This window comes from Saimiri boliviensis, chromosome 3 (genome assembly GCF_048565385.1).
Source record: "Saimiri boliviensis isolate mSaiBol1 chromosome 3, mSaiBol1.pri, whole genome shotgun sequence".
Lineage (NCBI taxonomy): Eukaryota > Metazoa > Chordata > Mammalia > Primates > Cebidae > Saimiri > Saimiri boliviensis.
In genome coordinates this window covers 61,471,786-61,499,696 of record NC_133451.1, presented here as the reverse complement: position 1 = coordinate 61,499,696, position 27,911 = coordinate 61,471,786, and positions in this window count along the sequence as shown.

Here is a 27,911-nt window from a genome sequence, read left to right as displayed (position 1 = left end):
ATATCATTAGACTATAAAAGAAACTGAGAATACTTTCTTTTCTTTTTCTAAATTGGCAATAGACTGCAGGTGATGTTTGCTGCCAATGAAAGTAGGGCATAAAACAGAGATTGATTTATGTTATGTCTTTGCAACGTACTTCCATCATTCATCATATCTATTATCAATAATGTCCATTATAAACAGTGGAATAAAAACAACTGAAAATATAAATATAGAATAAAAGACATCATACTTCTTGTTATATGAAAATAAAATTGAAAATTATAATTTTCTTTACATTAGTAACTAATTAGAGATTAATCTCTGTTTGGCCTCAAAATTTGCTTTTGAAGAGCAAATTTAAATTTGCTGTTTAAAGCCATAATTTGTAAATTGTTGTAATAGGCAATATATTTTTTCTGGTATTGTTTTTATATTTTAAAAGTCATTTAATTTTGTTGTTTGCTGTTACATTTTTAATTCAGCAAAATGCTACTGACCTTAAATCTATGATTTATCTTATCATTAGTACATGATTTTTATTCTCTTTAAATACTAAATAATATGAGCATTTGTGACTCTGCTTATACAAAAGCATGTCTTTATTACTTGTAGAATAAAATACAATTTAAGAATATTTTAGGCCATATCGTTATGAATAAGTTAGAGTTAAATTCTATAAGTTTATATATATATATGTATATGTGCATGTGTTTTTGCATATAATATATGGATATATATGTAAAATCAGTCAAACTTGGTTGCATATGGTAGTTATATTCTATAAAATTTCTGTGCATACTATTGCTCCTAGAGGAAATAAATGTGTGTGTGTGTGTGTGTGTGTGTGTGTGTGTGTGTGGTGTAATACATGACTCACATAGATTACGATATAAATCTTAACCTAAAACCAACCCATCCTAGTAAATTCTATTTATTTTACAAAAGGGAAATGAGGTTCAGAAATGTTGAGAGTGACTTACCTCAGGCCTCTCCACTGATAGGTGCTAGAATTAAGATTCAGACACTCCAGCTGGCCCCTAGAGCCTGGACTTCTTGCACTGCTCTGCACTGCCCCCTGCCGTCTCCATTCTCGGGTCATCCCTGCATGAAAGCTGAAACAAGGCAGAGGATATGTCTGGAAATATGTGCATTAGACAAATCAAATTTTTCTAGCACTGAACATATTAGGGAATAATCTGTAAAGAAGGTGCATATTGATTTGGGGTTTATAAGTAAATTTTATCGAGTCAGCAAATTAACAAAAACAGAATCCACAAATAATGAGGACAGAAACTATGTATGTACATTTAATTTATTTCAATTATCTTCACTGTGAAATTGAACACTTTCATGGAGATGTAACCTAAGTTGGTCTAATTCTATGAGGCTATTAAATAATAAAGATTCATAATTGTTTTATGAAGAATGGAGAATCTGTCTGATTGTGTCACTCTTGCTTCGCATAGACATTATTTCATCTCTTAATTACACTGTTGTTTTTTTTTTTTTCTTTTTGTTTTTGAGATGAAGTTTCACTCTTTGGCCCAGGCTAGGGTGCCACCAGTGGTGCGATCTCAGCCCACTGCAACGTCCGCCTTCCAGTTTCAAGCATTCTCCTGCCTCAGCGTCCGGAGTAGCTGGGATTGCAGGCGCCCGCAACCACGCCCAGCTAGTTTTTGTATTTTTAGTAGAGACGGGGTTTCATCATGTTGGCCAGGCTGGTCTCAAATTCCTGACCTCGTGATCCATCCACCTGGGCTTCCCAACGTGCTGGGATTACAGGCGTGAGCCACTGTGCCTGGCTCTTAATTACACTTTTCAAAAGACATTCATTTGTTAAATCTAACATCCAGGGTCATATACGAAGCACATTTAGTGAGTCAGAATTTTCGTTATTTCTTTGCCTTCTCATCAATTTGCAATAGAGCATTTGATAATCCTTATTAAGTTATCCCATTATTTATATAAATTACTAGAATAAAAATAATTGCAAAACACTTAGAAACATATTAACTTTAAGTACTTGCTTCATACGATGATAATTTTATTTCATAGCTTAAAATATAGATCTATTGCAAACATTATTAAAACCAGGAAAAGGATGTTTTAAGCTTCGCTTTGGATTTTCTGCCACCTACCTTTTCTCAGAAATTTCAAAATAAGTAGGTGAATTCTCACATTTTTCTTGCAAAATATGTAGAAATATGGAAAAATATGTACATATATACATACAAATTTTAATATAGCCAATAATCCATTATTATATCCAGATAGAATATTAAAATATGAATGCCTTTTTCATGTTTTAAATTTGTGCTATGGCTTTTCCATATTTCAGGTAGAAATAAAAGCAAAAGATGAATATGTTTAATAGCACATTTCAACCATGTTTATCAAAATTAATTTTAAAGATTTAATTCTCCAAATACTGATGGATTGCTTTGTTGACTTGCTGAGTTCTAAAATGAGAATAAACTAATCTGTTTTAAGTGTTTTCTCTCTCTTTTGTCATATATATTCACTATGCTCTTTTCACATCTTTTAACTCAGCTTTCAAGATTGGCAGTGTTGTAGACCAAAGGGCAGGCCTGAAAAGAAAATACACTAAGCAGTACATCAAATGCTGGTTTGTCAGTCATGTTAGATTATTAGGATATAGTAATCTAATATATAATCTCATAGTCTAATTGTTTATATTTAGAATTATGAAATGTACATGAAAGAATAGCTTTGATTGAAATAATGACTTAGAGATACCAGTATTCCACTTTTAGCAGTGTGTCAGAGAACATTCTCTTACTGTCTCAATAAATATGACTGAAATAATACATAAAATATGAAATATATACTTTAAACTACATTGATGTGTTTACAGGAAGTAAAGGCTACTTAGAAGCCAAATCTAAGTAAAAACAGAAACCCTTTAGGCACCCCACATGTGGCTATATTTTGGTTGAGGGAGAGTCACAGGTGGCAGAGAGATGGGTGAGTTGGGGGAATAAATGGGCCATTTCAGCTTACTTCTGTTTTCTCTGCCTTCTTGATCCTGAAAGAATCTTTTCCATTTTACAGTGGGTTGTGTCCTATCTTACCCAAATGTATGATTTGGTGGTAGATCTAATAGAACCTTCTACATGATAGACCCCTCTGGACTCATAGTCAATTTATATTCCATGACCAGATATTTCATCTCTATCAGGATCAGTAGCATGCCAGCAGTTATTTGAATGGGGTATTCTCCACTACCAAAAGCATGACCTTCCTCCAGAAACCGAGGGCGGACACTGAAATTCTCTTATTAGGGCTTGCATAAAGTCCAAAAGGTATCCTTTGCAACCACAATCTTGGTTCACTGGAGCCTCCAAATCCCAGGTTCAAGTGATTCTCCTGCCTCAGTCTCCTGAGTAGTTTGGACTACAGGTGTATGCCACCATGCCTGGCTAATTTTTGTGTGTGTTTTTTGTTTTTTTTTTTTTGTTTGTTTGTTTTTTGTAGAGAAGGACTTTCACCACATTGGCCAAGCTGGTTTCAAACTCCTGACCTCCAGTGATAAGCCTACCTCTTCCTCCCAAAGTGCTGGAATTACAGGTGTGAGCCACTGTGCATGGCCAATCACAGATTCCTTTAATATGACAGGACCTAATTTGTTGTTTGGCCCAAATAGAAGAGGGGTATTTGTTGTAACCTTGACCTGCTGAATAGTTTATTTCTACTTTGGCTCCACGCAAACCTGCTGACTTCCACATCACTAGGTAATTGGGTCAATATGGTATTTATCTCTGTAACCCAAAGAATCTAGCCAGGCATTATACTTCCTTTTTATTAGTGGAAGGTAAATGACATAATGACTTTTCCTTGACTTTTTCAAGCATGTCTCTGTGTTCTGTTACTACAGGACTATTAAAACCTTCACTTATATGGTGGGACTCTGAATCTTCTTTGGGTTTCTCTCTTATCCTCTGGAGAACATATGTCTTATAATGACCCACCACATGCTTCTCATTTCTTTTTCATCTGGCCTGATCATCATAAGGGATCAACATATTGAACAAATGTGATATTATGTGGAATAATCAATGGTTTAAGTATATTAAACATAGAGTGAAGAAGTTAATATAGCTTGGGATAAAACCGTAAATGTGTACAGTTGTCTATACCGTGTGAATGTGAACCACTTCTGATCCAACTTCTTTAGTGTGACAGAAAAGAATGTGTTTACCCCTGTGGCACTGGGCAGGGGCATCCTGGTCTGCCCGAACTGAAGACATGCCCCATATTTTGAGACCTTTCCTCCAGGTCCTTGTACTTTGGGCTTGTGTTGGGAAAGACAGCCCTGATATTCTCTGACTCCTGGCTTCTGTTGACATGGCTGGCTCATTTTATCAAGTGGCCATTTAGCCACACCCCACTATTGTTTCCCAAATAGGCTTTCTCCTTTTCAATATGCATAGGCAGAGAATTTCCAGAAACTTTGTTCTGATTTATTTTTGCTAAACAATTCCATATTTAAGTCATATCTGTATTGTTGAATTTTAGTCCATTCTTAACAGTCATTAGAATAATTGTACTTTTTCTGTTGTTGTTGTTGTTTTGCACCATGCTTTGTTTGTTTGTTTGCTTGTTTGTTTTTTCTTTTTGGAGACGGAGTTTTGCTCTTGTTACCCAGGCTGGAGTGCAATGGCGTGATCTCGGCTCACCGCAACCTCCGCCTCCTGGGTTCAGGCAATTCTCCTGCCTCAGCCTCCTGAGTAGCTGGGATTACAGGCATGCGCCACCATGCCCAGCTAATTTTTTTGTATTTTTAGTAGAGACGGGGTTTCACCATGTTGACCAGGATGGTCTCGATCTCTTGACCTCGTGATCCACCCACCTCGGCCCCCCAAGGTGCTGGATTACAGGCTTGAGCCACCGCACCCGGCCTGCTTTGTTTGTTTTACAATTATATTCTCAACCTTGATATCTAGGAAACTAGTTCTGTAATACTGTCTCCTGTCGAAGTCCTGGAGTATAGAGGGCAGCTGCCACTGAGTGTCTTGATGACGCACATGTTCCTTTTCTCTAGTGAATTTCTTGTTTTAGCAGTTGAATGCCCTTTTATGGAAAATTTTCCACTTTATATTTGTCTCTACCATATTTGTCTCTTTGTTCACTATTTTTTAATTTCCATTTTAACTTTAGATTCTGTTTTTCTTTCTTTTTTTTTTTTTTTTTTGAGACACAGTCTTACTCTGTCACCCAAGTCGGAGTGCAGAGGCACCATCTCAGCTCACTGTAACCTCTGCCTCCCAGGTTCAAGCAAGTCTCCCACCTCAGCCTCCTGAGTAGCTGGGATTACAGGCACGTGCCACCATGCCTGGCTAATTTTTTTTTTTTTTTTTTAATTTTTGGTAAAGATGAGGTTTCATCATGCTGGCCAGGCTAGTCTCGATCTCCTGGCCTCCAGTAATTTGCCCGCCTCGGCCTCCCAAAGTGCTAGAATTACAGGTGTGAGCTGCCATGCCTGGCCTTGTGTTTATTCAAAAACATTTAGGATTTATATTGGGGTTGTATGCTGTAGTAAGCAATTGTCTTTGCTCCTGGACATCCCAGGATGTAGATGGCTCCCAAGATTACCACCTCCTAATATACATGTTTTGTATAATTTTCTTCCTTTGAATATGTGCAGGACTTGTGAATAGTATGCTACAGTTGCTCTCTTGATTCAGTTATGTTCTGTGAGCATTGTGATAGGATGGTCACATATGTGTTTACATTACATTAAAAAAGACTTTATTGTAGCATAATATAGTGCAAATTACATGCTGGATTTGAAGAAGTAAGTTGCTATGCTGTGAGAATAGCATACTATTAGGACCTAAGGATCATCTTCTAGAAGCTGAGACAAATTATGGCCAACAGCCAGCAGGGATCTTGGCTCTATAACATCAAGGAACTAAAATATATCAACAACCATGTGAGCTTTGAGAATGCAGCTGATAATTGAAGCTGAACAGAGATCATAGTTAGCTGAGCCCAAACTTCTAACCTATAGGATTGTGAGATAATAAACGGGTATTGTTTTAATCTGCTGTTTGTCATAATGTGTTACTTAGCAATAGAAAACTAATAAACATACCATAGAGAATTAATGTCAGTATGATATTGAGTCTGCTAATCCTTGAACTTAGTTTATTACTCTAATAAGATCTTCTTTTAGTTATCTCAAAATGTACTTACAGTATCCTGAGTAAACCTGTTGAAAATATTTTCATTTTTTGTCAAGAAATAAAAGCTATTTTTGTATTTTATTTTTAACTAATATTTTTATTAAAATAATGATAAATGGGGGACACTGTGATGTTTTGATGTAAGTACACAATATGGGATGATTAAATGAAGCTAATTGACATATTTATCAGCCCTCTTGCCTATCATTTTTTATGGCGAGATATTTGAAATTTTTTCTGTTAGTTATTTTAAAACATACAATTCATTATTATTGACTATAGTCACCTTCCTGTGCAATACATCTCAAAACCTGTTTCCTTTGTCTGTCCAAAACTTTGTACTCTGATCAACACCTCCCATGATGATGGAATCAGTCTGGAGAATTTATATTCAGCCGTCTTACTAATGTCATTTACAGATTTAGCTTTAAATATGTTTTGAAGTTCTCACAAATACTGTTGTTTAAATTTTATACTTTTAGCATGTGTGTATATTTACTTAATGTCTATCAGCTGTGTTTTACTCAATTATTCTAATACTGTGTATTCTTTTGAATTTTTTTACATGAGCAGTTACATAGCTTACAAATAATGACAGATTGCTTCATAGATTATAATCCTCACAATTTTAATTCTTACCTCCACAAAATGTTGACTATAAAGGATAATTTGGTAATCAATTTCTAATTTTTAATCCCAGAAGAATTTCTGTCAACATTTCACAATTAGGTATAATATATGTGTGGGGTTTTTTTGTAGATATTTTTAGGTTAATAAAGTTTTCCTTAATTCCTACTTTGCTGAATTTTTATTTTGTTAATTTTCAATTTTATTAAAGCTGTATTTGCATCAATGGAATGATTATATAATTTTTGTATATAGTGAATTATACTAATTATTGAATTGGCATACCAGCTTTTCATTACTGAAATAAAGCCAACCAGGCCATAAGGCAGTTCCTTTTGTATATTGCTGGATTCAGTATTTAAATGCTGTTTAGGATCTCTCATTTATGTTCAAGAGTAAGACTGGCATGCAATTTTTTTCCCTTTTTGAAATGTCATAGTTAAATTTGGATGTCAATGTTATTCTGGTCTAATACAAAGAATTTGATGGTATTTCCACTGCTTTTTTTTTCCTGAAAGAGTATGTGCACGATTGAAATTAATGTCTGTTTAACTGTTTAGAGTACTTGAGCAATACAGCCATTTGACATTTTCACTGAGAAATATTTTTATTATTCATTTAATTTCTTTAAGAATAAATTGTTCAGTTTTCTGTTTCTTATGTCAGTTCTGGCAGTGTTCAGCAGTAGACATATAGTTTCTCTTTGTACTTGCTATAAGTCTCACTGAATTCTGAAGCATCAAGGCCCACCAGAATTCTGTGCTTATGGGGGATTGTGGACATGAGCCAGGTAGCAAGGACAGAGGATACATATATTGCACATATCTCTTCTGCTCTACCCCATGCTATGCTGTCTCATCAGACTTCATATATAAAACACAAGTTTAAACATAAAGTTATTAAGAATTTCAGGATGATAACAACAGAGCATTAAACCAGGCCTAAGGTTCTTCAAATCACAGGCACCCTGCAACTGCTCATGTCATGTGCCCATGAAGTCAGTCCTGGTTATGTTCATAACCAACAAAATATGAAAATTCCTCATATATTTAACTACTACTGAATAGATGAACAACCTATGGTGCATCCTGCAGTGTGGAATATAACTCAGCAATAAAAATGAATTATTGATAAATTAAGCAGCATGGAAGAATCTAAAATTTATTGTGGCAAGAAGCTAGACACAAATATCTGCATATTGTATGATTCCATTTATAGTTATAGATACAGGAAACAAATGAGTAATTGTCATGGGCTCTTGTAAGGCAAGAAACTGATCATAAAGGGGTATAAGGTAATTTGGGGGAGTTAGTATAAATGGAGGAGGGAGCAAGGGCATCCGAAGAGGCTCCTAGTTCCCTGCTCCAATGTGCCCAGGTCCTCGGCCTCTCTCACTCCAGGAATCAGGACAGGGGCCCCGGAGGTGTGGTGAGCTTACCTTTCGAATAAATGTCATGGACCCAAAGGGTTTAGCAGAGAGCAGTTTATTAGGCAGAGAGAGAGAAAGAGAGAGAGAGAGCTCCCATGCTGCTGTGGGAGGGTGTCTAAGGAAGGAATCCCTATAGGTAAGGAGCATCAGGGTTTTAACCCTGGAGTTATTCCCTCCCCGTTCAGGTTCTCATCCAATGAGAGGAACTCTTTCAAACTTCCTCTGGAGTAATTGATCTTTGACTCTGATACTGGATTGGCTGCTTGGGGGCAACAGAGCCCCCTCCTCCTGGAGCTTTTTGCAGCTTTTTGGGCAAAGAGGCACACCTGGATTCCTCTACCTAGCCCCTGCAAGGGAAAGTCAGACAAGCAACACTAGGTTCCCATATGGGGGTGTGGATGGAGGTGTGGCACTGGGAAGCTCCTGCCTTTGAAACCACACCCGTTGTGGACTTGGGAAGAGAAGCTTTTTTTCCTTAACACAGTCCCTCAGTCTCCACTCTGAACAGGAAAGTCCAGCTGCTGTTGGGACATGAGCATCAATCACTCTTTAGCTACTGCCAGTTGAATTGGGGCATAGAAGGGGCCCTACAGTTGAGGTTTCCCCCAGAGGGGTGTCTTCCAGGGGTTCAGGCTGATTCAGAGGTTAATGATAGAGCTTATGAGCCAAGGGCATCTGGGGTTCCTTTTGCAGGATCATCTGTGGCCTCGTAGCTTTAATTCTAGAAGTAACACATTTTACAGGAAGGTTAAAGATGAGAGACCCAAAGGCCAGCAATAACAGAATGGTTATAAATGGGCCTAGAAGAGGGTAGAGCCAGGACAGCCAGTTGTTAAAGAAGCTCTAAAATTCTGTTTCTTGAAGGTCTTTAGCTCTGTGTTTGATTTGGTCCCTGGGTTCTTTAACAATACCTGATTGGTTTATAAGGTAGCAGCATTCTTTTCCAAGAAAGAGACAAGTTTCTTCTCTTTCTGCTGTTAGCATATTCAGAGCCCTTTCATTTTGAAGAGCTATGGCAGCTGAAGAGTTAAGCTGCTTCTGCAGAGAGAATTAGCAACCTTTTCCACGTCATTATTTAACTCCTGAGATAGCGTATAGTAAAACTGAGTAGGGGTAGTAACTCTTCCAATGCCAGTACCAAGTCCTCCTGTTATTCCACAACCCCCATGAAAGGAATAATTGGGGTTTGAGTATGGTGTAGTCTTAGCAAGAAAAGACTGTGCACCTGAGAGTCAGTATAAATTGTCATGGTGGGGGGGCACTAGGAAGGAGAAGAGAAGAGCCATTAGGCCAATGTGTAGGGGCAACTGCATAGAGCCTGGTCACAAATAATAAAGTTAAGAGTGATAGTCCCGTTAATGCCAGGATTTAAGTTAGACTTACGAGTAGTTGCTTTCCTTGGGATCTTGTTGGAAGAGCAAACGTAGATCCTCTAATGGCTCATAGGTATACAAAGGGTCAACTCCTGCAACTTCAGGCTGTGGAGTGGAGGGCCTATCATTTTCTTCAGGAGGTGTCCAAGGCTTCAGCTGAGTGTGTTGAATCCATGAGTCAATTCCTATCACCTTAACGGCCATTGAGGTTGACAGAATAACTGAAAATGGTCCTTCCCAAGATGGGTGTAGAGAGGGAGAGTCTGAGGGGAGAGACTTACCAAGCACCAAGTCTCCAGGGCAGAACAACTCTTTCTGCTTTTTCCTATGGTGTCTTCAAAGATCATGGTTTAAATTGGTCCCAGTTATCCCAGATACACTTTAAGGGTGATTTTTGCCTTGGGAAGCATAGCCTCCATCTGAAATTGAACACAGGGATGCCTGCATCCCTGGTTATTCCTTGAAACTGCTAGTCCTGGGGCATCCACCATTTATAGCACCTTGTAGTTTCCTTGTGCCCTAGATGTGTGATCATTTTCTGGGCCCCCCATGTGCCAGGTTTAATCACGGTTACCAGTGTCATGGGCACATCCTCACTGTCTAATGTCCTTATGGCCACCTTAATGACATTAAGACTGCCAGGATTAGTGGCCCTGTACTGGAGCATCCTTGAAAAACTAGGCCAGTGAGCCTTGGGCGATGGGTGCCAATATTCCCCAGCAAGAGTTCTGTTAACATAGGCCTGACCATAAAGCTGCCCTAGAGGGATAAACTCTTTGAGAGGGACCCACAAGCACAACAATCTTAAAGAAGATAATGGCTGGCCACATGGCCTTGTGGAGCAATGCCCTGGGGACCCAGGCCTCCTCCCCCACCCCACTTTCCATCATAGGAATGTGCCGTAGGGTTGTGGGGCCTGTAATTAACTATTTGAGCCTTGAACCAGGTCTGACTATGGTATTCTAGATGGAGAAGTTCGGCTGAATGAAGAGCCAATCTTAGGCAAAACAAATTGTACATCATTAAATTCTGGCACCGTTCAGTTAGATTGGGAAATTGGGGGTGGAAAAAAAACACAACGTCCTATAGCCTCCAGTATCCACTGATAGACTCTGGCTCTGTTAGGACATAACCTAGCACTGTGGACTAAGGGAACTGGCCCTGTGCACTTATACTGCAGGAGGTCCTCATAGGCATAAGCCTGAGGGAACAGTGGGCACAGGTCCCTGACTGCCACCCTAGACTGCCACCCCAAGAGCCTCATGTGTAGAAGATATCTTAGAGGAAATAGCCAGGAAGGAGTTTGCCTTATGGAAATCTGGACCCAGGAGGTTGCGGTCTGAGAGGGTGGGCATGGCTTGCACAGGTGGCTTTCGTTCCCACTGCCTGGCCTAGCACCACTGCTGCTATGCCACTGCTGTAGGTCTGAGAGGCTGGACATGGCTCACATATATGGCTTTTTCTCAGGAGGTTTAAGTCGGGGGGGCCTGATCTCGACCAGACTGAACTGGGAGTTTGGGACCACTCTTCCTCCTGCTGGCCCTCGGCTTGGCCCAGAGAAAGCAAGAACAGCAAGAAAGGGAAGCGGGTTCAGAGAAAGCCTGATGCTTGTGTCTTCAAATCTTGGCAGCACTGCTATTGAAAGGCTGGGCATGGCTCATGTAGGAGGCTGCACCTGCCATTCAGCCCAGCTGCTGCTGCATGTGGCCTCACATGGGCCCAGCTACCCAGTGTTCCTCTTTAACAAAAGTTAAAAGAAGTGAAAGGACAGATTAGCAAGCCAAAGGGGTCCGATACCAGTCACCAATCTGAAGTCTGATGTACTTCTGGCTGGCTTGCCAAAGACGTAAGTTGGGGAGGGAGCAAGGGTGTCCAGAAGATGATTCCAGTTTCCTGCTCCAATATGCCCAGGTCCTTGGGTCCTGGAGGTGTGGTGAGCTCACCATTTGAATGAATATCATGGACCCAAAGAGTTTCGCAGAGAGCAATTTATTAGGCAGAGAGAGTAAAAATGAGAGTGAGAGAGCTCCCAGGCTACAGTGGGAGGAGATCCAAGGAAGGAATCTGTATAGGTAAGGAGCCATTCCCTCCTCATTCATGTTTTCATCCAATGAGAGGAGTTCTTTCAGACTTCCTCTGGAGTGATTGATCTTAGACTCTGATACCAGATGGGCTGCTTAGTCTGCAACAAAGACCCCTCCTCCCAGAGCTTCCCACAGGCTTTTTGGACAAAGAAGCCCACCTGGATTCCTCTACCTAGGCCATCTGTGGGAAAGTCAGACAAAGAACTCTAGGTTCCCAGATGGGGGCATGGATGGAGGTGTGGTGCTGGGAAGCTCCTGCCTTTGAAACCATGTCCCTTGTGGACTCAGGAAGAAAAGTTATTTTTCCTTAACACAGTCCCTCAGTAAGAAATTAGGTGTTTAGTTACATAATTATGTATTTGTCAGAATTTTTGGAATTTGTTTCTAGAAAAGGGTGGCTTTTACTGTATGCGAATTATGCCTCAATAGACTTAACACATAAAAAACTAACTTTGGCTTTGTGGGCACCAGCAGTTCTTTGTATATTTTGTTTTCAATTTTTGATTATTCATTTTTCCATTCTAAGGGGTTTGATTTGCCTTTTTTTTTTTTTTTTTTTTTTTTTTTTTTTTTTTTTGAGATAGAGTTTAGTTCTTGTTACCCAGGCTGGAGTGCAATGGTGCAGTCTCGGCTCACTGCAACCTCCGTCTCCTGGGTTCAGGCAATTCTCTTGCCTCAGCCTCCCAAGAAGCTGGGATTACAGGCATGCACCACCATGCCCAGTTGATTTTTTGTATTTTTAGTAGAGACGGATTTCACCATGTTGACCAGGATGGTCTCAATCTCTTGACCTCGTGATCCACCTGCCTCGGTCTCCCAAAGTGCTGGGATTACAGGTGTGAGCCACTGCGCCCGGCCTATTTTTTTTAATATTATTTGGAGATTAATACTTAAGATCAATTTTTAGCCTTCTTTTCTAATATATCCATTAAGGCTATAATTTCCTATGTCATTATGGCTTTAGCTGCATCTCATAAGATCTGATATACCCTGTTTTCATTGTCATTTAATTCTAAATAATTTGTAATCAACATTTGGTTTATCTTTTAACTCATAGATTATTGAAAAGTACGTTTACTAATTTCTAAATATATGATGGTTATTGTTAACTAAGTTTTAGTTTAAATCTCCCCTGATCAGAGAACATACTCTGTACTTCAAGGTACTCCGTACTTAGAAAACTGTTGAGAGTTCCTTTCTGACCCAGCATTTCATTAATTTCTCTAAATGTATATACTATTAAAGAGTGTGTAGTATTAGATGGTTAGGTACTTAGTGATATAAGTCAATTTGACTAGACTTCTTAACTATTTGTTAAGTTGTTCTACAGCAGAGAACTTTTAACTTTAAACTCTCTAAAACTATTGAGAACATGAAGAAATTTTGTTTACATGAGTTATGTCTATTAATACCTACCTTAGAAATTAAAACTCAAAAATGTAAAAATCAGTATTTAATAATATTAGATTATATATCAAAACAAAGAGCATATTTTAATAAAAAGTAATGTCCCCTCTTATAAAGTGAAAGAATTTAGAAAGAAGTGTGGCATTGTTTTACAATTTCACATGTCTCTTTAGTGTATGGTTTAATGATTAAGTGGTCACACATCTGCTTCTGAATTAAAGCTGTTGTGCTCTACTCTTCTAGAAATCTAATTTATGTGGATCTGTATAAAAAGGGAGGAGTACTTTAGTAGCATATTTTTGATAACTGTAGAAAATCTTTTTTTTTTTTTTTTTTTTTTTTGGTAGCATTCTGCAATTTGACAAGCTGTAGTTCCATAAGAGTTAGTTACAATGTGGAATTTAAAAACATATCAATGAAAGTTCTATTCAGTTACGTTAAAATTCAGTGGTCTCTTTTGCACTTCAGATGTATCTTTACTCATGCATGATTTTATAATACTGTACATTAATAATTTGATAATTACAGTGATATGCAGATTTTCTAAATATTGATACATTTCATCATACAATATCCCCCAATCACATCTGTTAATACCATCACCAAACTTCTAATAAAAGCCTTTCAGTACTGAGAAGCATTCAGGATCATAGTGGCAGATACAAGTTTTCCACTGGCAAAAAATACTGGCAGTTGTTTTCCTTGAAATAATAGACTCATATAATTTGTTTTTGAAATGAACAATGTCTGTCACCTACTCAAGTTTAAATAACAGTACTTTGTCAGTCAATTTTTCAAGTAAATGGTTCTTTATGTTTTGTTCAGCTCATAGTCCAAACAATAGTGCAAGTGTTTACTCTTTGGAAAATTACCATACTTTTGTTTGGAGCAGAAATTTTTTATGCATAATTCATGTTTTATAAAATAGAATATTAAAAAATGTATGCTCAAAAGATAAAATGTGATGAAATTAATGGCATTTTTTGCTCAGTAAGGACATTTTTAAATGAAAATAGCTTTTTCTCCCACTTAAATACATAGCAGTGAAATATAAAACTTTTAGTATAGGTATTTATTAATTTATTGCCACTAAAACGGTTTTCAAGACCCAATGCGTCATTGGACAATACTTTGAGAACCACTGAGTTAGTATCTGAATTTTTAATTGAGTTGTCAGTTCTTTAAGTAATACTTTATAATAGAAGCTATTGAAACCAATTTTGGTTTTTGTATGTGTGTGTGTGTGTGTGTGTGTGTGTGTGTGTGTGTTTGTGTGTGTGTGTGTGTGTGTGTTTTAATTTTTTTTTAATTTTGATTTCATGTTCAGGAGTACATGTTCAGGTTTGGTATATAGGTAAACTTGTGTCATGGGGGTTTGTTATACAGATTATTTTATCACCCGTGAATTAAACCTGTTACCCATTAGTTATTTTACCTACTTTCCATCTGACTCTCCACACTTCAATATGCCCCAGCGCTCCAGTAGTGACCAATATTCAACATTTTTAAGGAAAAGAAATTTCAACACAGAATATCATATCAGTCAAGCTAAGCTCCAGAAGTGAAGGATAAATAAGATTCTTTTCAGAGAAGCTAATGCTGAGGGAATTTGTTATCACAAGACCTGCCTTATAAGAGATCCTGAAGAAAGCACTAACTATGGAAAGAAAAGATCATCACCAGCCATTACAAAAACACACTGAGATACACAGACTAGTGACAGCATAAAGCCACAAAATAAACAATTTTGCAAAATAACCAGTTAACATCGTAACAGAATCAAATCCAAACATATTAAAATACTGACTTTAAATGTAAATGGGCTAAATGTCCCAATTAAAAACACACAGTGGCAAGCTAGTGTTTGAAGAAACAGGACTCATTGGTATGCTGTCTTCAGGAGACCTATCTCACATGTAATGACACACATAGGCTCAACATAAGGGGATGGAGAAAAATTTACCAAGCAAATGGAAAACAGAAAAAAAAAGTAGTGGTTGCAATCCTAACAATCCTAATTTCTGACAAAATAGACTTTAAATTAACAAAGAATTTTTTTAAAAAATAAAAAAGGCAAGGAAGAGCATTACATAATAAAAAAGGTTCAATTCAATGAGAAGATCTAATTATCCTAAATATATATGCACCCAACACAAAAGCACCCAGATTCATAAAGCAAGTTCTTTGAGACCTTCAGAGAGACTTAGACTCCCACACATTTATACTGGGAGACTTTAACACACTACTGACAATATTAGACAAATAATCAAGATGGAGAATTAGCAAAAATATATAGGACCTGAATCAAATTGACCTGATATCTACAGAACTCTCCACCTGAAAACAACAACATATACATTCTTATCACCGCATGACATTCTAAAATTTATCACATAATTGGAAATAAAACCTACAATAAAAATATAAAAAGAAAACTTCAGGCAAATATCCTTGATGAACACTGATGCAGAAATCCTTAATAAAATACTGGTAAACCGAATTCAGCAGCACATCAAAAAGCTTATCCACTACAATCAAGTAGGCTTTATGCCTCAGATGCAAGGCTGGGTCAACATATGAAAATCAATAAATGTGACTCAACACATAAGCAGAACTAAAGACAAAATTCACATGACTATCTCAATAGTTTCAGAAAAGGCATTCAATAAAATTCAACATCTCTTCATGTTAAAAACTCTCAATAAAGTAGGTACTGAAGAAACATATTTTAAAATAATAAGAGCCATCTATGACAAAGCCATAGCCAACATCATACTGAACGGGCAAAAGCTGAAAGCATTCTCCTTGAAAGCTGGCACAAAAGACAAATGCCCCCTCTCACTACTCCTATTCAACATAGTATTGGAAGTCCTGGCCAAGGCCATAAGGCAAGAGAAAGAAATAAAAAGCATCCAGATAGGAAGAGAGGGAGTCATACTATCCCTGTTTGCAGATGACATAATCCTATACCTAGAAAACCCCATAGTTTCAGCCTCAAAGCTTCTTTACCTGATAAACAACTTTAGCAAAATCTCAAGACATGAGATCAATGTACAGAAATCACCAGCATTTCTATACACCAAAACCAGGCAAGCCAAAAGCAAAATCAAGAACAAACTACCATTTACAATTGCCACAAAAGGAATAAAATACCTAGGGTTACAGTTAACTCGGGAGGTGAACAATCTCTATGAAGAGAACTGCACACCACTGCTCAAAGAAATCAGATGACAAAAACATATGGAAAAACATTCCATATTCATGAATAGGAAGGATCATCATCATAAAAATGATCATAGTACCCAAAGCAATTTATAGATTGAATGCTATTCCTATTAAACTACCATTTACATTCTTCACAGAACTAGAAAGAAAACTATTTTAAAATTTATACAAAACCAAAAAAGAGCTTGAATAGCCAAGAAAATCCTAAGCAAAATGAACAAAGCTGGAGTCATTATGCTGTCCAACTTTATACTACAGGGCTATAGTAACCAAAACAGCATGGTACTGGCATGAAGACAGACAAATAGACCAATGGAAGACAATAGACAACCCAGAAATAAGCCTCACGCCTACGACTGTCTGATTTTTGACAAACTTAACAAAAACAAGCCATGGTGAAAGAATTCTGTATTCACTAAATGGTGCTGGGATAACTGGCTAGCCATGTGCAGAAGACTGAAATTGGACCCTTTCCTTACAACATATACAAAAATTAACTCAAGATGGATTAAAGACTTCAGCATAAAACTCAAAATTTATAAAAACCCTGGAAGACAACCTAGACAGTACCATTCAGGACATAGGCATGGGCAATGATTTCATGAAGAAGATGCCAAAAACGATTGGACAAAAGCAGAAATTGACATATGGGATCTAATTAAACAAAAGAGCTTCTGCACAGCAAAATAAACTATCAACAGAGAGAACAGACAACCTACAGATGGGGAGAAAATTTTTGCAAATTGTGCATTTTACAAAGGTCTAATATTCAGCATCTTTAGGAAACAAACAAATTTACAAAAAAATTAATCACTTTAAAAATTGGACAAAGGACATGAACACTTCAAAAGAAGACATACATGCAGCAAACTATCGTTTTAAAAAGCTCAATATCACTGATAATTTGAGAAATGAAAATCAAAACCACAATGAAATATCATGTCACGTTAGTCAGAATGGTTATCACTAAGAAGTCAAAAACAAGATTCTGGTGTTGTTTTGGAGAAAAAGGAATGCTTTTTCACTGACAGTGGGAGTGTAAATTGGTTCAACCATGTAGAAGCCAGTTTAGTGATTCCTCAAAGACCTAAAAAATGAACAACCATTCAACCCAGTAATCCCATTACTGGGTATAATACCCAAAGTAATATAAATCATTCTACTTCAAAGACACATGCACAGGTATGTTCACTGCATCACTATTTACAATAGCAAAAACATGGAAGCAACCTAAATGTTCATCAATGACAGATTAGATTAAGAAAATGTGGTCCCTATACATCATGGAATACTATGCAGCCATAAATAAGAACAAGATTGTCCTTGTAGGAACATAGATGGAGCTGGAGGTTATTATCCTAATATAGGAACAGAAAATCAAACAAAGCATATTCTCACCTATAAGTGGGAGCTAAATGATGAGAACACATGAATACATATAGGCGAAGAACATACACTGGGGACTATCAGAGGGTGGAGGGCAGGAGGTAGGAGAGGATCCGAAAAAATAACTAATGTGTACTAGTCTTAATAACTGGGTGATGAAATAATCTGTACAATGACCGCTCGTAACACGAGTTTGCCTGATATTAATATAGCTATACAAACTTTCTTTTGATTAATGTTAGCATTCTTTTTATCCTTTTACTTTTATTTCTCCTCTTTTCTTACATTAGAGGTATGTCTCGTATAAACTGCATATTAGTTTTAAGTCCAGGCATATCATTTTTTTTATCACTCACTTTGAGTATTTAGAAAATATAAGTTCAGGAGAGAAGATCCAAGATGGCCAAATAGGAACAGCTCCAGACTGCAGCTCCCAGCAAGATCAACGCAGAAGGTGGTGATTTCTGCATTTCCAACTGAGATACCCAGCTCATCTCATTGGGTCTGGTTAGATAGTTGTTGCAGCCCACAAAGAGTGAGCCAAAGCAAGGTGGGGTGTCACCTCACCTGGGAAATGCAAGGGGTCAGAGTACTCCTCCCTCACCCAAGGAAGGCTGTGAGGGACTGTGCCTTGAGAAACTGCACTCCAGGCCAGATTCTATGCTTTTCTCAGGGTCTTCACAACATGCAGACCAGGAGATTCCCTTGGGCACCTATGCCACCAGGGCTCTGGATTTAAAGCACAAAGCTGCATGGCTACTAGGGCAGACACAAGCAAGCTGCAGGAGTTTTTTTTTTTTTTTTTTTTTTTTTTCATACCCCAGTGGTACCTGGAATGCCACCAGGACATACTGTTCACTCCCCTGGAAAGGGGGCTGAAGCCAGGGAGCCAAGTGGTCTAGCTCAACAGAGGTAGCTCCCATGGAGCCCAGCAAGCTAAGATCCATTGGCTTGAAATTCTTGCAGCCAGGACAGTAATCTGAAGTTGATCTGGGATGCTGGAGCTTAGTGGGGGAGGGACATGCACCATTACTGAAACTTCAGTAGGCGGGTTTCCCCTCACAGTTTAAACAAAGCCACATGGAAGTTCCAACTGGCTGGAGCCCTCCACAGCTCAGCAAAGCCTCTGCAGCCCAACTGCCTCTCTAGATTCCTCCTGGCTGGGCAGTGCATCTCTGAATAAAAGGCAGTAGCCCTAGTCCAGGTCTTATAGATAAAAATCCCCATCTCCCTGGAACAGAGCACTTGGGGAAAGGGACAGCTGTGAGCACAGCTTTGTCACACTTAAACATTCCTGCCTGCTGGCTCTGAAGAGAGCAGCAGTTCTCCCAGCACAGCACTGGAGCTCTGCTAAGGGACAAACTGCCTCCTCACCCCTGTGCCTTTTAACAGGGAGACACCTTCCAGCAGGGGTTGACAGATACCTCAGACAGGAGAGCTCTGGCTGGCATCTGGTGGGCACCCCTCTGGAATGAAGCTTCTAGAGGAAATAACAGGCAGCAGTCTTTTCTGTTCTACAGCCTCCACTGGTGATACCCAGGTAAACAGGGTCTGGAGTGGACCTCCAGCAAATTTCAGCACACCTGTAGCAGAGGGGTCTGACTGTTAGAAGGAAAACTAACAAACAGAAAGGAAGAGCATCAACATCAACAAAAAGAAAACCCCATCTGAAGGTCACGAACATCAAAGTCCAAATGTAGATAAATCCAGGAAGATGGAGATAAACAGCACAAAAGGGCTGAAAATTTCAAAGAAAGAGAACTCCTCTTGTCCTCCAAAGGATCACAACTCCTTGCCAGCAAGGGAACAAAACTGGACAGAGAATGAGTTTGATAAATTGACAGAAGTAGGCTTCAGAAGGTAAATAATAACAAACTCCTCTGAGCTCAAGGACCATGTTCTAATCCGATGCAAGGAAGCTGAGGACCTTCAAAAAGTTAGAGGTATTGCTAACTAGAATAACCAGTTTAGAGAAGGACATAAACCACCTGATGGGGCTGAAAAACACAGCACAATAATTTTGTGAAGCATAAACAAGTACCAATAGCTGAATTGATTAAGCAGAAGAAGGGATATCAGAGATTGAAGATGAACTTAATGAAATAAAACATGAAACCCAAGATTATAGAAAAAAGAATGGAAAGGAACAACAAAGCCTCCAAGAAATAACGGACTATGTGCAAAGACCAAACCTTTGTTTGATTGGTGTACCTGAAAGTGATGGGGAGAATGGATCCAAGTTGGAAAACACTCTTTAGGATATTCTCCAAGAGAACTTCCACAACCTAGCAAGACAGGCCAACATCCAAATTCAGGAAATAGAGACCACTACAAAGATACTCCACGAGAAGAGCAACCCCAAGACACATAATCATCAGATTCACCAAGGTTGAAATGAAGGAAAAGTTGTTAAGGGCAGTCAGAGAGAAAGGTCTGGTTACCCAAAAAGGGAAGCCCATTAAACTAATAGCAGATCTCTCTGTGGAAACCCTACAAGCCAGAAGAAAGTGGGGACCAATAATAGACAGTATTAAAGAAAAGGATTTTCAACCCAGAATTTCAAATCCAGACAAACTAAATTTCATAAGCAAATAAATAAAATCCTTTACAGAGAAGCAAATGGTGAGAGATTTTGTCACTACCAGGCCTGCCTTACAAGAACTCCTGAAGGAAGCACAACACAAGGAAAGAAAAAATCTGTACCAGCCAATGCAAAAACATACCAAATTATAAAGGCTATCAACACTATGAAGAAACTGCATCAACTAACAGGCAAAATAACCAGCTAGCAACGTAATGACAGGATAAATTTCAAACATAACAATATTAACTTTAAATATAAATGAGCTAAATTCCCCAATTAAAAGGCACAGACCCTATCATATTGTCAGGGTGCAAATTTTCTGAATTTTTATGCTCTGCTTTTCTTATAAAACTGAATACCTTTAACAGCACCCAAGTCACACCTTTAATGCTTTGCTGCTTAGAAAATTCTTCCACCAGATATCCTAAATCATTTCCCTCAAGTTCAAAGTTCCACAGATTTCTAGGGCAGGGACAAAACACTGCCAGTCTCTTCACTGAAATATAACAAGAGTCACCTTTTCTCCAGTTCCCAAAAATTCCTCATCTCTATCTGAGACCACCTCAGCCTGGACTTTATAGTTCATATCTTTATCAGGCTTTTGGTCAAAGCTATTTAACAAGTCTGTAGGACGTTCCAAACTTTCCCACATATTTCTGTCTTCTTCTGACCCCTCCAAACTGTTTCAACATCTGCCTTTTACTTAGTTTCAAAGTCACTTCCACATTTTTTGGGTGTCTTTCCAGCAGCACGTCATTCTACTGATATGAATTTACTGTATTAGTTTGTTTTCATACTGCTGATAAAGACACACCTGAGACTGGGCAGTTTATAAAATAAAGAGGTTTAATTGGATGAACATTTCTACATGGCTGGGGAAGCCTCACAATCACAACAGAAGGCAAAGAGGAGCAAGTCACATCTTACATGGATGGCAGCAGGCAGAGAGATAGATTGTGCAGGGAAACTCCCATTTTTAAAAACATTAGACTATCAGGAGAACAGCACAGGAAAGTCCTGCCTCTGTGGTTGAGTTATCTCCCATCAAGTCCCTTCCACAACACGTGGGAATTGAAGACGGGATTTGGGTGGGACACAGCCAAACCATATTAGTTGTAAATCCCAAAGTTATGGAAGAAAGAAGAAAATAAATAAAAATATAGAACATAAATACAGTAAAGTGTACCAACAAATATTAGTTTTTTAAAGTGGTTCTCTAAAATGTTTGATCATGGGAAAAGCAAAGAAGGCACAAAAACATTAAGAATGAAAATGTTAAAGTAGAGATACTGTAGCTTATAAAAATATATTAGACATTACAAAAATCAAATTCAATAATTTTGAAACAAAGTGTTCAGGAAACATAAAGACTATAATAATCTATAATAATAAATAGTAATTGTATAATATAATTTTATAAAAATCCTGTTGCAATTGAATATTGTATCTGGGTGGTAAAATGTTTCTATGACAATTAACATGTCAATGATTAGCTTAAAAATTTAAAACCATAATCTCCTTTGGTCCACATAGTTTAACTACAGATATCAAAATATTCAAGAACACATAATGCTCATCTTAAATGCTTTTTTAGGAAAAAAAAACAGGAGTTACTTTTCCAATCATCTTGGTAATATTAATACAATATTGATATCAAAACCCAACAAGAATATTACAGATAAATAACAGACAGTCTAACTTGAGATATGAACCAAGAATCAAAGTTAAAAGTGTCAGCAAATAAAATCTAGTAATGTGCAAAATAAATCAAATATTCTTTAGGTAAAAATCCTCTAGAAAACATCAGTTATCTTATGATCCAACAATTTCATTTCTAGATATACATGCTAGAGATATATGCTAAGAACTATTTTTTCTGGGTGCCATGGAGCATGTAAAAGATGTCAAAGCAATATTGCTTGTCACAGAAAAAAAAAGGAAAAATTAAATTACTCAGAATCAAATCCATCAATAATGGGAAAGACAATAATAGAAAAGATACACTGCATGTTCTGTGTTCTTAAAATGCAATTATATCTACCCAATGAAAAGAAAAAAATGCATTTTTTTGGTGAATATATGAACAAAGAAGTCTCTCTGGGACATAAAATTGAGTCAAGAAAGCAATTACAGAAATATAAATATAGTACATTTCATTATGTAATGTTAAAACATTCAGAACTAAATAAAACAATTTTAGAGACACAAACATCTAGTAAATCAAGAAAGAAAAGTAAGTGCATAATAAATGCAAAATTTAGGAAAGTATTTATAGCTAAGTAGAAAAGGTTACACAGAGGTTTTAAAAGTCAGTGTATTGTTTTTTAAACTGGAGGTAGGTTGGACGATTACCAGGGATTACTACTTTTTATTCCCTAAATATACTCTATAAATATTTGCATATACTTAACAGTTTGTAAGAATATAATGAAAAGAGTGCTAGAGGTCCCCAGGCTAATTGTTCATGCTTTATTAATAGACTTATGACAATAGGTTATTTATGCAGGATGTATTCAAAGATTTATCTTCTCAGTAATGTGTTAAATTAGAACTGTGGCATCAGAGACATAGACTAACGAGTTGCCATTTCTCCTCTCATTTAGAATTGGGACCTTATCAAAAGATAAATTAGTTCTTTGGTCTCTCTTTAGACTTGTGCTAGGTAAATGAGTTTCTTTAACCAACAGATTGTCAGTCATCATCCTGAGTTTGGATTTATGATTATGCTGTTTCCTCTCATTGCTGTAATAATAGCAGAGAGAAAGACAACAGGAATGTTAATGCTTAACTGCATGTAATGGAAGAAAATTTACTGCTTTAACTTCTTAGTTACTTGGATTGACTGGCAATTAGCCACCTTTTTTATGTCAGTATGGGTACAGAGATGAAAATGAAACCCAATATACTACAGTATCATTTTTCTATATTTTCATTTCACTTTTAAAAATATTTAAAAAATACATTTACTTCAGAACGTTAGAACATACATAGTGTACAAAGAATCAGATGAAAGAGCCTGGAATACCAATAGCAACATTTTTGGTGCACGTCTTTTAGTTTTCTCCCTGTAAAAATATTGTCATATTGGAAATGCATATTCTATTCTGCTTTTTTCCTACTTAGATCTTTCTCATGTAATTAATTATTCTTCAAATGCATATTTTAATCACTGTACAATATTTCCTCTGTGAATGATTTATAATTTACTTTATTTCTAAGTTAGTAGACATAGATACAAATAGACATAGACATTAAATGCAAGGTTTTGTTATTATTTAAATGCTGCATGTGGATCCTTCTTTGCACAACAGTTTGGAGAGTATATTGATTGTTTCCTTTGTGTGCTAGAACAAAATATTAATTTAGGAGTGTTCCTAAGTCTTTCACCCACCCAACTAAGGAAAGAAAAGTTCTATTCTTCTAATTCTCTTGACTCACTCTTCTCTCCACAATGTCCTGATTTGCCAGATGTATTAACTTTTTTTAATTATTATTTTGTTGGTGCAGAACTGTGGGGGTGTTGTAAAGAAAATGTAGAGGGACATGATTCCCCTGAGCTGGTATAGCAGGAAATTTTTCATGATGCGTTGGAGAGGGCAGCTTCCCCTTTCAGAGTAAGGTGTTAGATAAGGGGAAAAGAGAATTTTAAGAAATGTTAATCTGGTCTAAGATAACTCCATAATAATGTTCTAGAAATGGAAGAAATTGTTTTGTTTTGAAAATATTTTTGGATTGTAGACTTAGTGCATTTTTAGCCATGACATGATGTCATGGTTTCGTAAGCTCTACGCATATGTAAAAAAATATCACTGTCCTGTTATTCCCTGTTAAGAGTGCTTTCTCAGAAGGTAAGGGTAATGTGGTCTCTTCATTTATCCGGTGTAAGAATGCCTGTATGACTGATTTCACACAACAATGAATTATTATTTTGCAAAAAAGTTTATAAACAAAAAAGGTGGAAGATCATATCTGGTATTTTATTTTACATTTCTTCATTAGTGATTTTGGATTTTTTTTATTGTTTCCTTCATCACTTATTTTCCATTTGAGAGTGATTTGATAATGGTCATTGTAGTTTCACTGGGTGTAGAAAAGTAATTTTTAAAATTAATTTTATATTTCAGTATTTATTAAGGATATGCTAACTTTCATATTTGTTACAGTTATCTCCTCACCCTTGTTATTTGTTTTTAACTTTATTAATCAGTTTGACATACAGATGTGTTAAAATTTTATGTAGTAAAACCAGTTGACCTTCTTCCTTTTACGAATTAACCTGTTTTTATATTCTCAGAAATTTACTATTCATTCTGAGAGTTCAACAAATACTTACCTACAGGATTTAATGTTTCCATTTCTTGTATTTATTTAGTCTATCTGAAACTTATTTTGAGATAAAGTATGAAGAAAGTATTTAATTTTTTCTAAGTGGTTATTAACCAATTGTTTCAATACAATATATTTAAAAGTCCAACTTCTTTTTACTCTAGTGATGATACTTTTATTGTAAATATAATTTCTAATATATTAGGCTAACTAGTCTATGCTATTAATCTCTATACCACATAAAGTTTGATAATTCTAAATTTAGTTTTTTATATGGAAGAAATATCTTCTGTATTAAACTAGTCACGCTTTTCTTTTTATTTTTTGTTACTATTTATTTATTTTTTGAGATGGAGTCTCACTTTGTAACCCAGGATAGAGAGCAATGGCATGATCTCCGCTCACTGAAACCTCTGCCCCTCTCTCGTTCAAGCGATTCTCATGCCTCAGCCTCCCGAGTAGCTGGAATTACAGGTGCACGCCACCAATCCCAGCTATTTGTTTTTATTGTTGTTGTTGTAATTTTAGTGAAGACGGGGTTTCACCGTGTTGGCCAGGCTGGTCTCCAATTCCTGACCTCAGGTGATCCACATGCCTCGGCTTCCCAAAGTCCTGGAATTACAGGCATGAGCCACTGCACCTGGCCCCTAGTCAACCTTTTAAAAAAAAAAAAGTCTTTGCTATTATTATTTTCTTTTTGCATAATCTCTAGAATCACTTTAGAAAGTTCTAAAAAGACCTCATAGGAAAGTAGAGTACAATTAGATGAAATCCCTAAATGAATTTGGAGAGTGTTCTCTTTTTATTTACCAAGTATAATACTTCAGTAAAAGTTTGGAATTTACTTTTTCATTTGTTTATTCAGTGTGTCTTCTTGCTATCTGATGCCATGATAGGCCCCTTGGATGTAATGACAAACTGACAAAGCTTGTACTTCAAGCCCCTTGTAATAGATGTCTTATAAACAAGATGATAAAAACAAAAACATTATTTTCACTAACATCAAATAATTCCATATACTGAAGACATAAACTTGGTGACAATGAAGTCCAAATAGACATGTTAAAAGCTTCAGTAGGGCAAATTCTAGAAATAGTTTTGGAATAACTATAGTTAATTATTAAATGTTGAAAATATAGATTCTAATTCTGGAAAGTTTTAGTCACAAGTCACCTTAAAGTAGAAGACAAGGAAAACTTTTATTTGTGATGATGTGTCTTGCACATGGTAGGCATATCTGGGTGGAACTGATTGTAAATGAAGACAAAAATACTAGATAGGCTATCTTCTTTTCATGCATAAATATCAGTTTTTTGCTAGTGTGCTATTCATCCTGTTTTATATCACTGCTTCACTCTATTCAAAATATTTTTTTTTTATTCTGGAAAGAAACTAAATCATAAAAAGAAAAAATAATCACCCAAAGAGTAGATTCCACTTTATTTTTTGGATAGAATGATATTATCACCATATCTAGTGATAATTTTAGGCTTTCTTCATAGAATGTAATTTGCTGAAAATGTAGCCTGCAACTGAAAGGTTTCTGATTACAATGTGCATGTTTCTATATAATTTGGTATCTTTCATTATTTCTGGGCATATACTTGAAAAACAATTTCTTTGAAGTTTTCATTTATTTTGAATTGCTTGATTGATTTTTGTAGATTCTTCAGTATCAGAAAGATAAAAAGATAAAAATTCCAAAGAATTGCTTGCTTTTTCTAGGTTTGCTGAAACTATTTTTATTGGCAGTAACATGGTATCCGATTGTAGTTCTGTATTATTTGTTTTCAAATAAAGTTCCCATCAGTAGAACCTTTTAAGTACCTTATTATTGTTATTGAAAACAAACATCTAAAATGTAATATTTTCTGTGGGTCACATGAAACATATTTGTCATACATTATTACAAAAGAAATTGAAGAAAAGAGAAGTTTGTGTCAAAAACCCGAAGAGGAGCTTCAGCTGAGTATTTTCTGTTACTAGTCCAGTTATTAATTTAGGGTTAATGGAAAAATCTCTATTATCTCCTGTATTTATCTTTAATTTTCTTTCACATCTTCTCCCTTATATAAATTATCACTAAATTTTGGGAGAATTGTTATTTTCCTAGCAAATAATAAGGGAACCTAATGAGCATATAATGATTTAGAATTCATAAAATGCTTTTCACAAGCAGAGTGTCAGTTCTGTCAGATTGGTGGAGCAGGGTCTTAAGTTTATTGCCTTGATGAGGAAAACATTTGAAGTTAAATGATTTCAGTAATATGTAATTTTCTTTTTAAGCTCAGGAAAATAACAGAAGGAGCTTAGTGAGTTAGGGTTAGAGAGATATGGGTGAAAGTAAGGAGCTAGCAGGAACTATACCAGGAGCAAACACTAGGAGAGCAATTTTGTAAGAATTGCTAATATAATTTTTTTAAAAAGTACTTTTTCAATTACAGAGAAAATAAGACTCTGGAACATTATTTGTTTTCTTCTTTATTATTTTAGCTTCAATATTTTTCACTAAATGCAGTATCCAAACGGGTATGTTGGCTTAATAAACATGTTCTTTAAATAAATTTGCATCTTCTCAAAGACTTTATAAATTATTAATGAATGAGAAAAAATCATAATTCTTTACTATTCAATTTATAAGAGGGTTAATAATTGATACATATAACGTTTTCAAGAAATCAGAATATAGAAGAGTGCAAAGAATAATAAGAAAATACCAGTATTTCCACTGTTGTGAATTTAAAACTGTCAAGCTTCTCATACTTACCCTGTCTTTTGTTAATAAAAGTATGAAAGCATTTCAGATAAGGTTGAGATGACCATTGACACCATTTCCAGTCATATTTTCTTTCTTCTTCATCAAAAATTATTATCAAAAGTTTGCGTGTGAAATAGCATATAGGACTATTTCCTTATATCTTAATATTTGACATAAATTTTATCACTTCATGTAAAATATTCTGCAATACAGTTAGCCTTTTCTTTTTTTATTAAGCACATTTCTATTGAGTTCATATTATGTGACAGGTACCAGTGGAGGTGAATGAACAAGTACAAATTCCTGCTCTTAATGTACTTCTATTCTAGAAGAATAAGAGGAAAAATAAGAAAACATTTAACATGTAAAAAGGTAGTATAATCTGTAAGGGAAAAATAAAGCAGAGTTAAAGAATGGAGTGTATTATGTCAAAGTGTGAGGAGAATAGTGTTACTATAAATAAAACAACCTTTCACTGATGAGATTTTATTAAAAATCTTGAGGAAAAGAGAGATGGAGAC